The sequence below is a fragment of the Astatotilapia calliptera genome, chromosome 7 (genome assembly GCF_900246225.1).
Source record: "Astatotilapia calliptera chromosome 7, fAstCal1.2, whole genome shotgun sequence".
NCBI lineage: Eukaryota > Metazoa > Chordata > Actinopteri > Cichliformes > Cichlidae > Astatotilapia > Astatotilapia calliptera.
The window spans coordinates 38,821,809-38,832,551 of NC_039308.1; the positions used below are offsets into that span (position 1 = coordinate 38,821,809).

Here is a 10,743-nt window from a genome sequence, read left to right on the forward strand (position 1 = left end):
TTTTTTATGTTCTTGGTGTTTTTGTGTTCTTGGTGTTTTTGTGTTCTTTATGTTTTTGTGTTCTTGATGTTTGTGTTCTTGATGTTTTTTGTGTTCTTGGTGTTTTTTGTGTTCTTGGTGTTTTTGTGTTCTTTATGTTTTTGTGTTCTTGATGTTTGTGTTTTCTTGATGTTTTTTTATATTCTTGGTGCTTTTGTGTTTTTGATGTTTTTTCTGTTCTTGGTGTTTTTGTGTTCTTTATGCTTTTGTTTTCTTGATGTTTTTCTGTTCTTGATGTTTTTGTGTTCTTGATGTTTGTGTGTTGTTTCTTTTGGGTCGAAAATTGGTCGACGCATCGGGCAGTGGACGACCCGAGGGCTTTTCTCCACTCCCTCCTCCTTTCTCATCCGGGCTTGGGACCGGCAATGGCGTCGAACATTTATGGACGATCTGAGAACTGTCGACATTGCCTGTGACGAAGCTGAAACAGTCGCTGCTGACCGACATCGATGGAGATCACTAGCTGCCCGATGCGCCGCCCGGCGTAGGAGGAACTAAGTCTAAGTAGTAAGTAAGTAAGATGTTTGTGTGTTCTTGATGTTTTTTGTGTTCTTGGTGTTTGTGTGTTCTTGATGTTTTTTGTGTTCTTGGTGTTTTTGTGTTCTTGGTGTTTTGTGTTCTTGGTGTTTGTGTGTTCTTGATGTTTTTGTGTTCTTGATGTCTTTGTGTTCTTTTTTTATGCTGTTGATGTTTGTGTGTTCTTGATGTTTTTTTTGTTCTTCGTGTTTTTGTGTTCTTTATTTTTTGTGGTCTGGGTGTTTGTGTTCTTGATGTTTTTTTGTGTTCTTGGTGTTTTTGTGTTCTTGATGTTTGTGTGTTTTTGATGTTCGTGTGTTCATGGTGTGTTTGTGTGTTCTTGATGTTTTTTGTGTTCTTGGTGTTTTTTGTGTTCTTGGTGTTTTTGTGTTCTTTATGTTTTTGTGTTCTTGATGTTTGTGTTTTCTTGATGTTTTTTGTGTTCTTGGTGTGTTTGTGTTCTTGATGTTTGTGTTCTTGGTGTGTTTGTGTTCTTGATGCTTGTGTGTTCTTGATGTTTTTGTGTTCTTGATGTTTGTGTGTTCTTGGTGTTTGTGTGTTCTTGGTGTGTTTGTGTTCTTGATGTTTTTTGTGTTCTTGGTGTTTATGTGTTCTTGGTGTTTGTGTGTTCTTGGTGCTTGTGTGTTCTTGATGTTTTTTGTGTTCTTGGTGTTTTTGTGTTCTTGATGTTTTTTGTGTTCTTGGTGTTTTTTCTTCAGATTACAGAATGCATGCCCCAAAATGTATTTTGTAACGTATTCCGTTACGTTACTGAATGAGAGTAACGTATTGTTAATACTTTGGATTGCTTAATATATTATCATGCTTTTTACAACTACTTGGGTGTACTATTGTACTATTGCTATGTGATTTATTACTATTACTGAAGGTCTTCATGGTCTCGATGTTTTTTGTGCTCTTAGTGTTTGTGTGTTCTTGGTGTTTTTGTGTTCTTGATGTTTTTGTGTTCTTGGTGTTTGTGTGTTCTTGGTGTTTTTGTGTTCCTGATGTTTTTGGTGTTCTTGGTGTTTTTGTGTTCTTGATGTTTTTTGTGTTCTTGGTGTTTGTGTGTTCTTGGTGTTTTTGTGTTCCTGATGTTTGTGTTTTCTTGGTGTTTTTTGTGTTCTTGGTGTTTATGTGTTCTTGGTGTTTGTGTGTTCTTGGTGCTTGTGTGTTCTTGATGTTTTTTGTGTTCTTGGTGTTTTTGTGTTCTTGATGTTTTTTGTGATCTTGTTTGTCATGGTTCTGGGTCATTTTGACCCATCATTTTCTGTTTCTTATATTTTTGTGTTTTTCTCAATTATGATTTATGTCTGATTCTTTAGCTATCCTGTTTTGACGAGTACTATAAATCGATGTTTCAGTTTTGCTCTGGTCATGAGTTTAATTTGATGTTAATTCTTCTTTAAGTCTCTGTCATCTCTGCGTTCCATGTGTTATATTCTTTCAGCCTGCCTCTCAGTGTCAAGTCTACATCTTTGTGCTTTGTTTTGTGTTTTGTTTTATTTTGATAATCCCAGTCTGATGTCAGTGTGTTCAGTTTTACGTCTCCCCTGTCTCGTTAGTCTAATTTCTCACAGTTGTGTCTCCTGTTTCCCATTCCCTGATTACTCCCCTGTGTATATAAGCCCTGTGTTCTCCTCTGCTCTCTGTTGTGTTGTTCCCTCACCATGCTGTGCTGGCTTCCGTGCTCCTTGAGTTTCCAGGTTTCCCAGAGTTTTTATTAATAGTTTTTAGTTTCTAATGTGGTTTTGTTTTTTGCAACTTTATGTTTTTGTGGAATTCTTTCTACTGCAATAAAGTAGCCTCTTTCAGTTCGAGTCCTGCGTTTGGGTCTACATCCTGCCTGGGACATTGGTGTTTCTGTGTTCTTTGTGTTTGTGTGCTCCTTGTGTTTGTGTGCGTTCTTATTTTTTTTGTGTTCTTAATTTTTTTTGTGTGTGTGTTTTCTTTTAAACACCTTCATGTTAGCTTCCCACACAAACACTTTTGGATCAGCTCTGCCATTTTAAAATCTTTTTATCAACAAACCTCAAGACTCTAAAGTTCCTGTTTGGACAACGATGACATTTTCAAACGTTTGAAATTTGAAATTTAACTTGTATTATTAATACATTTTAATACATTTTAAAAGAAACAGGAGTGTTCTTAAGTTTAGACCACCTCTGTGCTACCCCTTTGCATGTGTCTCACTGTACACGATTCATTTTTTCTGGTTTTCTTTTTCTCTCAGGTTGCTGGTTGTGGAATTTGGAGCTGCAGAGATTTGAGCTGTGCTCCAAAAGTGCATGTTGAAGGTACCTAATGCTTTCATATTATTTACTTTTTCCTTAATACGCAATTTTAGATTTTGAACTCTCTTATTTGGTCTTTTAGGTTATGAATGTGGTGTTGTAAGCTTTGCTCTTTAAACAAACAACGATCAAATAATCAAAACAAAGATGGATAAGACATTTGCACACAGAAGAAGAGAGGTGATTGAAGAGATGCCATTCATCGCAGAGTTCAAAAGCAGATGGCCGGCCCTCTTCAAAGTACCTGAGGTATGAGTTTGAGTCTTGGTTAAAAACTGGCCGTGAACAGAAAAGTACTGCTACAAAGCTGATGTCACCGAGCTGATGTCTTTTCAGCTTAGTGCAGCTAAATTGTGTTGTGAGAAGGGCAGCTCCAATAGAATGAAAAATTTTGGGAAAACAGGACGTTGCTAACATGATACACGTCAGTTTCCTTTTACAACTAAAGTGCAAAATTTGTGCATTTAGTGATTTTTTTTTTTTTTTTTTTTCTTTTTGTACTGCATGGGTGAGGCACTCTTTTGCAGCCACCTGATTCTGCCGGTCCATCTATAAATGTTTTGGGTGGCATGTTGGAATAACTTATGTCGATTTAAAAATCTTTTTTTTTCCTTTTTTGTAATTGTGTTCTTGGTGTTTGTGTGTTCTTGGTGTTTTTGTGTTCTTGATGTTTGTGTGTTCTTGGTGTTTGTGTGTTCTTGGTGTTTATGTGTTCTTGGTGTTGGTGTTTTCTTGTTGTTTTTTGTGTTGTTGGTGTTTGTGTGTTGTTGGTGTTTGTGTGTTCTTTATGTTTTTGTGTTCTTGGTGATTTTGTGTTCTGTGTTTGTGTTCTTGATGTTCTTTGTGTTCTTCGTTTTGTGTTCATGGTGTGTTTTTGTGTTTGTGATGTTCGTGTGTTCTTGATGTTTTTGTGTTCATGGTGTGTTTGTGTTCTTGGTGTTTTTGTGTTCTTGATGTTTGTGGGTTCTTGGTGTTTGTGTGTTCTTGATTTTTTTGTGGTCTGTGTGTTTGTTTTTGATGTTTTTTTGTGTTCTTGATGTTTTTGTGTTCTTGATGTTTGTGGGTTCTTGGTGTGTTGTGTTCTTGATGTTCTTGATGTTTGTGTGTTCTTTGATGTTTTTGTGTTTTTGGTGTTCATGTGTTCTTGGTTTTTGTGTGTTCATGGTGTGTTTTGTGTTCTTGATATTTGTGTGTTCTTGGTGTTTTTGTGTTCTTGGTATATGTGTGTTCTTCAGATTACAGAATGCATGCCCCAAAATGTATTTTGTAACGTATTCCGTTACGTTACTGAATGAGAGTAACGTAGTCTGAATACTTGGGTGTACTATAGTACTATTGCTGTGTGATTTATTACTATTACTGAAGGTCTTCATGGTCTTGATGTTTTTGTGTTCTTGGTGTTTGTGTGTTCTTGGTGTTTTTGTGTTCTTGATGTTTTTTGTGTTCTTGGTGTTCGTGTGTTGTTGGTGTTTGTTTGTTCTTCATGTTTGTGTGTTCTTCATGTTTTTGTGATCTTGGTGTTTGTGTTTTCTTGATGTTTTTGTGTACTTGATGTTTTTTGTGTTCTTGGTGTTTGTGTGTTCTTGATGTTTGTGTGTTCTTGATGTTTTTTTGTTCTTGGTGTTTGTGTGTTCTTGATGTTTGTGTGTTCTTGATGTTTTTTTTGTTCTTGGTGTTTGTGTGTTCTTGGTTTTCATGTGTTCTTGGTGTTTGTGTGTTCTTTGTGTTTTTGTGTTCTTGGTGTTTGTGCGTTCTTGATGTTTTTGTGTTCTTGGTGTTTTTGTGTTCTTGGTGTTTGTGTGTTCTTGGTTTTCATGTGTTCTTGGTGTTTGTGTGTTCTTGGTTTTTGTGTTCTTAGTGTTTGTGTGTTCTTGGTTTTTGTGTGTTCTTGGTGTTTGTGTGTTCTTGGTGTTTTTATGTTCTTTGGTGATTTTGTGTGTTGTAAATGTTTTTTGTGGTCTTGGTGTTTTTGTGTTCTTGGTGTTTTTGTGATCTTGATTTTTTTTGTGCCCTTGGTGTTTTGTGTTCTTGATGCTTATGTGTTCTTGATTTTTTTTATGTTCTTGGTGTTTTTGTGTTCTTGGTGTTTTTTTGTGTTCTTGGTGTGTTTGTGTGTTCTTGATGTTTTTTGTGTTCTTGGTGTTTTTTGTGTTCTTGGTGTTTTTGTGTTCTTTATGTTTTTGTGTTCTTGATGTTTGTGTTTTCTTGATGTTTTTTTATATTCTTGGTGCTTTTGTGTTTTTGATGTTTTTTCTGTTCTTGGTGTTTTTGTGTTCTTTATGCTTTTGTTTTCTTGATGTTTTTCTGTTCTTGATGTTTTTGTGTTCTTGATGTTTGTGTGTTGTTTCTTTTGGGTCGAAAATTGGTCGACGCATCGGGCAGTGGACGACCCGAGGGCTTTTCTCCACTCCCTCCTCCTTTCTCATCCGGGCTTGGGACCGGCAATGGCGTCGAACATTTATGGACGATCTGAGAACTGTCGACATTGCCTGTGACGAAGCTGAAACAGTCGCTGCTGACCGACATCGATGGAGATCACTAGCTGCCCGATGCGCCGCCCGGCGTAGGAGGAACTAAGTCTAAGTAGTAAGTAAGTAAGATGTTTGTGTGTTCTTGATGTTTTTTGTGTTCTTGGTGTTTGTGTGTTCTTGATGTTTTTTGTGTTCTTGGTGTTTTTGTGTTCTTGGTGTTTTGTGTTCTTGGTGTTTGTGTGTTCTTGATGTTTTTGTGTTCTTGATGTCTTTGTGTTCTTTTTTTTATGCTGTTGATGTTTGTGTGTTCTTGATGTTTTTTTTGTTCTTCGTGTTTTTGTGTTCTTTATTTTTTGTGGTCTGGGTGTTTGTGTTCTTGATGTTTTTTTGTGTTCTTGGTGTTTTTGTGTTCTTGATGTTTGTGTGTTTTTGATGTTCGTGTGTTCATGGTGTGTTTGTGTGTTCTTGATGTTTTTTGTGTTCTTGGTGTTTTTTGTGTTCTTGGTGTTTTTGTGTTCTTTATGTTTTTGTGTTCTTGATGTTTGTGTTTTCTTGATGTTTTTTGTGTTCTTGGTGTGTTTGTGTTCTTGATGTTTGTGTTCTTGGTGTGTTTGTGTTCTTGATGCTTGTGTGTTCTTGATGTTTTTGTGTTCTTGATGTTTGTGTGTTCTTGGTGTTTGTGTGTTCTTGGTGTGTTTGTGTTCTTGATGTTTTTTGTGTTCTTGGTGTTTATGTGTTCTTGGTGTTTGTGTGTTCTTGGTGCTTGTGTGTTCTTGATGTTTTTTGTGTTCTTGGTGTTTTTGTGTTCTTGATGTTTTTTGTGTTCTTGGTGTTTTTTCTTCAGATTACAGAATGCATGCCCCAAAATTTTTTTTTGTAACGTATTCCGTTACGTTACTGAATGAGAGTAACGTATTCTTAATACTTTGGATTGCTTAATATATTATCATGCTTTTTACAACTACTTGGGTGTACTATTGTACTATTGCTATGTGATTTATTACTATTACTGAAGGTCTTCATGGTCTCGATGTTTTTTGTGCTCTTAGTGTTTGTGTGTTCTTGGTTTTTGTGTGTTCTTGATGTTTTTGTGTTCTTGGTGTTTGTGTGTTCTTGGTGTTTTGTGTTCCTGATGTTTTTGGTGTTCTTGGTGTTTTTGTGTTCTTGATGTTTTTTGTGTTTTTGGTGTTCGTGTCTTCTTGATGTTTTTGTGTTCTTGATGTTTGTGATTTCTTGGTGTTTTTTGTGTTCTTGGTGTTTATGTGTTCTTGGTGTTTGTGTGTTCTTGGTGCTTGTGTGTTCTTGATGTTTTTTGTGTTCTTGGTGTTTTTGTGTTCTTGATGTTTTTTGTGATCTTGTTTGTCATGGTTCTGGGTCATTTTGACCCATCATTTTCTGTTTCTTATATTTTTGTGTTTTTCTCAATTATGATTTATTTCTGATTCTTTAGCTATCCTGTTTTGACGAGTACTATAAATCGATGTTTCAGTTTTGCTCTGGTCATGAGTTTAATTTGATGTTAATTCTTCTTTAAGTCTCTGTCATCTCTGCGTTCCATGTGTTATATTCTTTCAGCCTGCCTCTCAGTGTCAAGTCTACATCTTTGTGCTTTGTTTTGTGTTTTGTTTTATTTTGATAATCCCAGTCTGATGTCAGTGTGTTCAGTTTTACGTCTCCCCTGTCTCGTTAGTCTAATTTCTCACAGTTGTGTCTCCTGTTTCCCATTCCCTGATTACTCCCCTGTGTATATAAGCCCTGTGTTCTCCTCTGCTCTCTGTTGTGTTGTTCCCTCACCATGCTGTGCTGGCTTCCGTGCTCCTTGAGTTTCCAGGTTTCCCAGAGTTTTTATTAATAGTTTTTAGTTTCTAATGTGGTTTTGTTTTTTGCAACTTTATGTTTTTGTGGAATTCTTTCTACTGCAATAAAGTAGCCTCTTTCAGTTCGAGTCCTGCGTTTGGGTCTACATCCTGCCTGGGACATTGGTGTTTCTGTGTTCTTTGTGTTTGTGTGCTCCTTGTGTTTGTGTGCGTTCTTATTTTTTTTGTGTTCTTAATTTTTTTGTGTGTGTGTTTTCTTTTAAACACCTTCATGTTAGCTTCCCACACAAACACTTTTGGATCAGCTCTGCCATTTTAAAATCTTTTTATCAACAAACCTCAAGACTCTAAAGTTCCTGTTTGGACAACGATGACATTTTCAAACGTTTGAAATTTGAAATTTAACTTGTATTATTAATACATTTTAATACATTTTAAAAGAAACAGGAGTGTTCTTAAGTTTAGACCACCTCTGTGCTACCCCTTTGCATGTGTCTCACTGTACACGATTCATTTTTTCTGGTTTTCTTTTTCTCTCAGGTTGCTGGTTGTGGAATTTGGAGCTGCAGAGATTTGAGCTGTGCTCCAAAAGTGCATGTTGAAGGTACCTAATGCTTTCATATTATTTACTTTTTCCTTAATACGCAATTTTAGATTTTGAACTCTCTTATTTGGTCTTTTAGGTTATGAATGTGGTGTTGTAAGCTTTGCTCTTTAAACAAACAACGATCAAATAATCAAAACAAAGATGGATAAGACATTTGCACACAGAAGAAGAGAGGTGATTGAAGAGATGCCATTCATCGCAGAGTTCAAAAGCAGATGGCCGGCCCTCTTCAAAGTACCTGAGGTATGAGTTTGAGTCTTGGTTAAAAACTGGCCGTGAACAGAAAAGTACTGCTACAAAGCTGATGTCACCGAGCTGATGTCTTTTCAGCTTAGTGCAGCTAAATTGTGTTGTGAGAAGGGCAGCTCCAATAGAATGAAAAATTTTGGGAAAACAGGACGTTGCTAACATGATACACGTCAGTTTCCTTTTACAACTAAAGTGCAAAATTTGTGCATTTAGTGATTTTTTTTTTTTTTTTTTTTTTTTTGTACTGCATGGGTGAGGCACTCTTTTGCAGCCACCTGATTCTGCCGGTCCATCTATAAATGTTTTGGGTGGGATGTTGGAATAACTTATGTCGATTTAAAAATCTTTTTTTTTCCTTTTTTGTAATCGTAATTGATTTTGCACATTCCCATCTGATTAACCAATCCCCCCCCCCCCCCCCCCCTTTTTTTTCTTTCTTTAAATCAAACCTGGACAGCACCAGAACTTTTTGTCTGGGATTAGATCAGGTTTGGTCTGGATTTAGTCCCGTTTTGAGCTGAACTATTTAAAAAATGTATTTTTGAACTTTGTAGATCAATGCGGAGTTCACCCGAATCACCACAGTTCCACTGCTGTCCACATTCATGAGCAGTCTTGACCAGTACTCTGACCAGTTGATGAAGATTCTACGAAAAAAAAGGAGGGGAAACAGCGCGGCGGATCACAGCAGCGTTATCTGCAATTTCACAGGTATTCTGTCTTGTTAAAATGTTCTGTAACTAATAGATTAGTTGCAGGTTGATCTCAGGTCAGGTTATTAAACTGTATTTTTAACTTTCTTGGGTCATTTCATGCTTGTTCTCTCCTGCGTTATACTTCTCATCTCGCTTTTGGCTTATATTCTGGATTTGGTCCTGACACAAAGCAGAACTAAGTAACTCATGCCCCTAGAGGCCATAAGTGCCGCTGCTGGCATTGTAGCTTTTTTCTTTTCTTTTTTTTGTTACTCATTAATTGTCCAAAGGAATAATTAGCTACACTGAGAAAAGACAAAGGCAGACAACATTTCACATTTCGCCACAACTCAGTGACACAATAGATTTTTTTTTTTCACTCTTGGTATAAATACTGCAAATGTGGTGGTAGCCGGCATACCTCATATTAACGTGACAGTGTGTAGTTTTTGTCATTAATTTTTGGAAATCTCTATCAAAATGTTTTTGATTCCTTTGAACAGCACTCCTATGCAACAACACTTTTCTTCCTTCTTTCGGGTGGTACACCACGCTAAAGCTGCATTTTCCACGACCCAATGTATCGCAATCAGTGTAATTGGACTCATAACTCATAATCTTTATGGGTATGAATTGGTAAGCTTCTCATTCTCTAACACAAAATACTGCTTGCTTGCAAAAAGCATGTTTAAAATTTACTTAGAAACAATTATGAATTGGTTAAACAACAATAAAAATTGACTTAAGTTCTGTGGGGGTCTCTAAAAACTTCAAAAAAGTAATTGCGCTGCATGTGTTGTTTTGTTTATCGAAGTGAAGCGTGAATGCATCCTTAAAGCTGTGATTATATACCTGAATGAGAACCCTGAAAATCTCATCAAAGAGTACATGGTAAGTTTATTTTTAAAGGGATATTCCACCCCTCAGTAAAATTTTGACTGTCATAATTCCCAGAGTTTTGTAAGTTGAAAAATGTATTTTCTAAACAGGCCCCAGGCATTCTCCTGATCTGGCAGCAATCAGTTTTCTTTAAATTAGCTTACAACAATAAAGTGCATGGGAAATACTAGGATTTTGTTTCCATTCACTTACATTGTTTTATGCGAAACTAAAGAAAATGACCCTGGTCAGCAGAATATTGATAATATTATTAATGCATACTCCTTCTGCCCTCTGTCCATGTTTCATGTATCTTCTTCTTGGTCTTTATTTGATAGTCTTAAATCCACATTTTTCTTTGGTCTGTTCTCCTCAGTCTCATTCAGGGATATGTGTAATTAGGGTAGTGTGGACCATTTGAACTAAAATGGAGTGAATAGATAGATGATGCGATGACCAAAATACAACGGATTTAAAATATTTCTGTCCTTTTCAGGCTTTCAACGTGATGGAAGCTGAAGAGCTCGAGAGGATGGATTTGGGTGTTTATAAAATAATCCATGAAGGAGCACAGCCTGATGACTCCCTTGAAGATGTTGGCATCATTATCGAGAGATGCACCGTCTTGCAGGATCTTCACGATGTGGCGAGCGGGTGTGCACTTTTGTTTGGGCTAATTTACTGCCTCAATCTGAGTTACCCAAAGCCACTTCGCTACACATTTGAGTTCTTCCAGAAGGTGCTCATGGGACTGGAAGACAAAAAACTGTCTAACAAAATACAAGTGCTGAAGAACAAACTCTGCCAAAAGGAGACGCAATGACTCTTCTAGATCAAAATGTCCCCCAAAATAAGTGCTCTGTTTCACTGTTTAAAAGTTTATAAATTGTATATATGTTGATCCTTGTTTGTAAATATTTTGTCATAGCTTTTAATATTTAAGAGATTTACTGAATGCTTTTTTTTCTTTTTTTTTCTTTTTTTTGATTGTGGAAAAGAAAACATAATTCAGAAACTGAGTTTTTTGAACTGGGGACAAAATTACCCAGATGGATTGTTTCACAACATTTTCTTTAGTTTGAGTTGCTGTGGTAATTCTGCAGACTGTAGCCATTGCAGACCTACAACTGTACTACACTGCACTGTCACTTAGTTGAAACTGGAAAGTTGTTTCAG

The 10,743-nt window shown here is 36.5% G+C and overlaps 2 long non-coding RNA genes across 2 annotated transcripts; both read left to right on the top strand.

Moving 5' to 3' along the window:
- The first annotated feature begins 2,218 nt into the window (after positions 1 to 2,218).
- LOC113027494 (uncharacterized) lies at positions 2,219 to 3,291 on the top strand. Its single transcript, XR_003273065.1, has 3 exons — positions 2,219 to 2,261; positions 2,789 to 2,852; positions 2,932 to 3,291. It is a non-coding gene; the product is annotated as an uncharacterized LOC113027494 (long non-coding RNA).
- Positions 3,292 to 7,108: 3,817 nt separating this feature from the next.
- Positions 7,109 to 10,519, top strand: LOC113027398 (uncharacterized). Its single transcript, XR_003273044.1, has 6 exons — positions 7,109 to 7,151; positions 7,678 to 7,741; positions 7,821 to 7,987; positions 8,548 to 8,704; positions 9,192 to 9,579; positions 10,064 to 10,519. It is a non-coding gene; the product is annotated as an uncharacterized LOC113027398 (long non-coding RNA).
- The last annotated feature ends 224 nt before the right edge of the window (positions 10,520 to 10,743 follow it).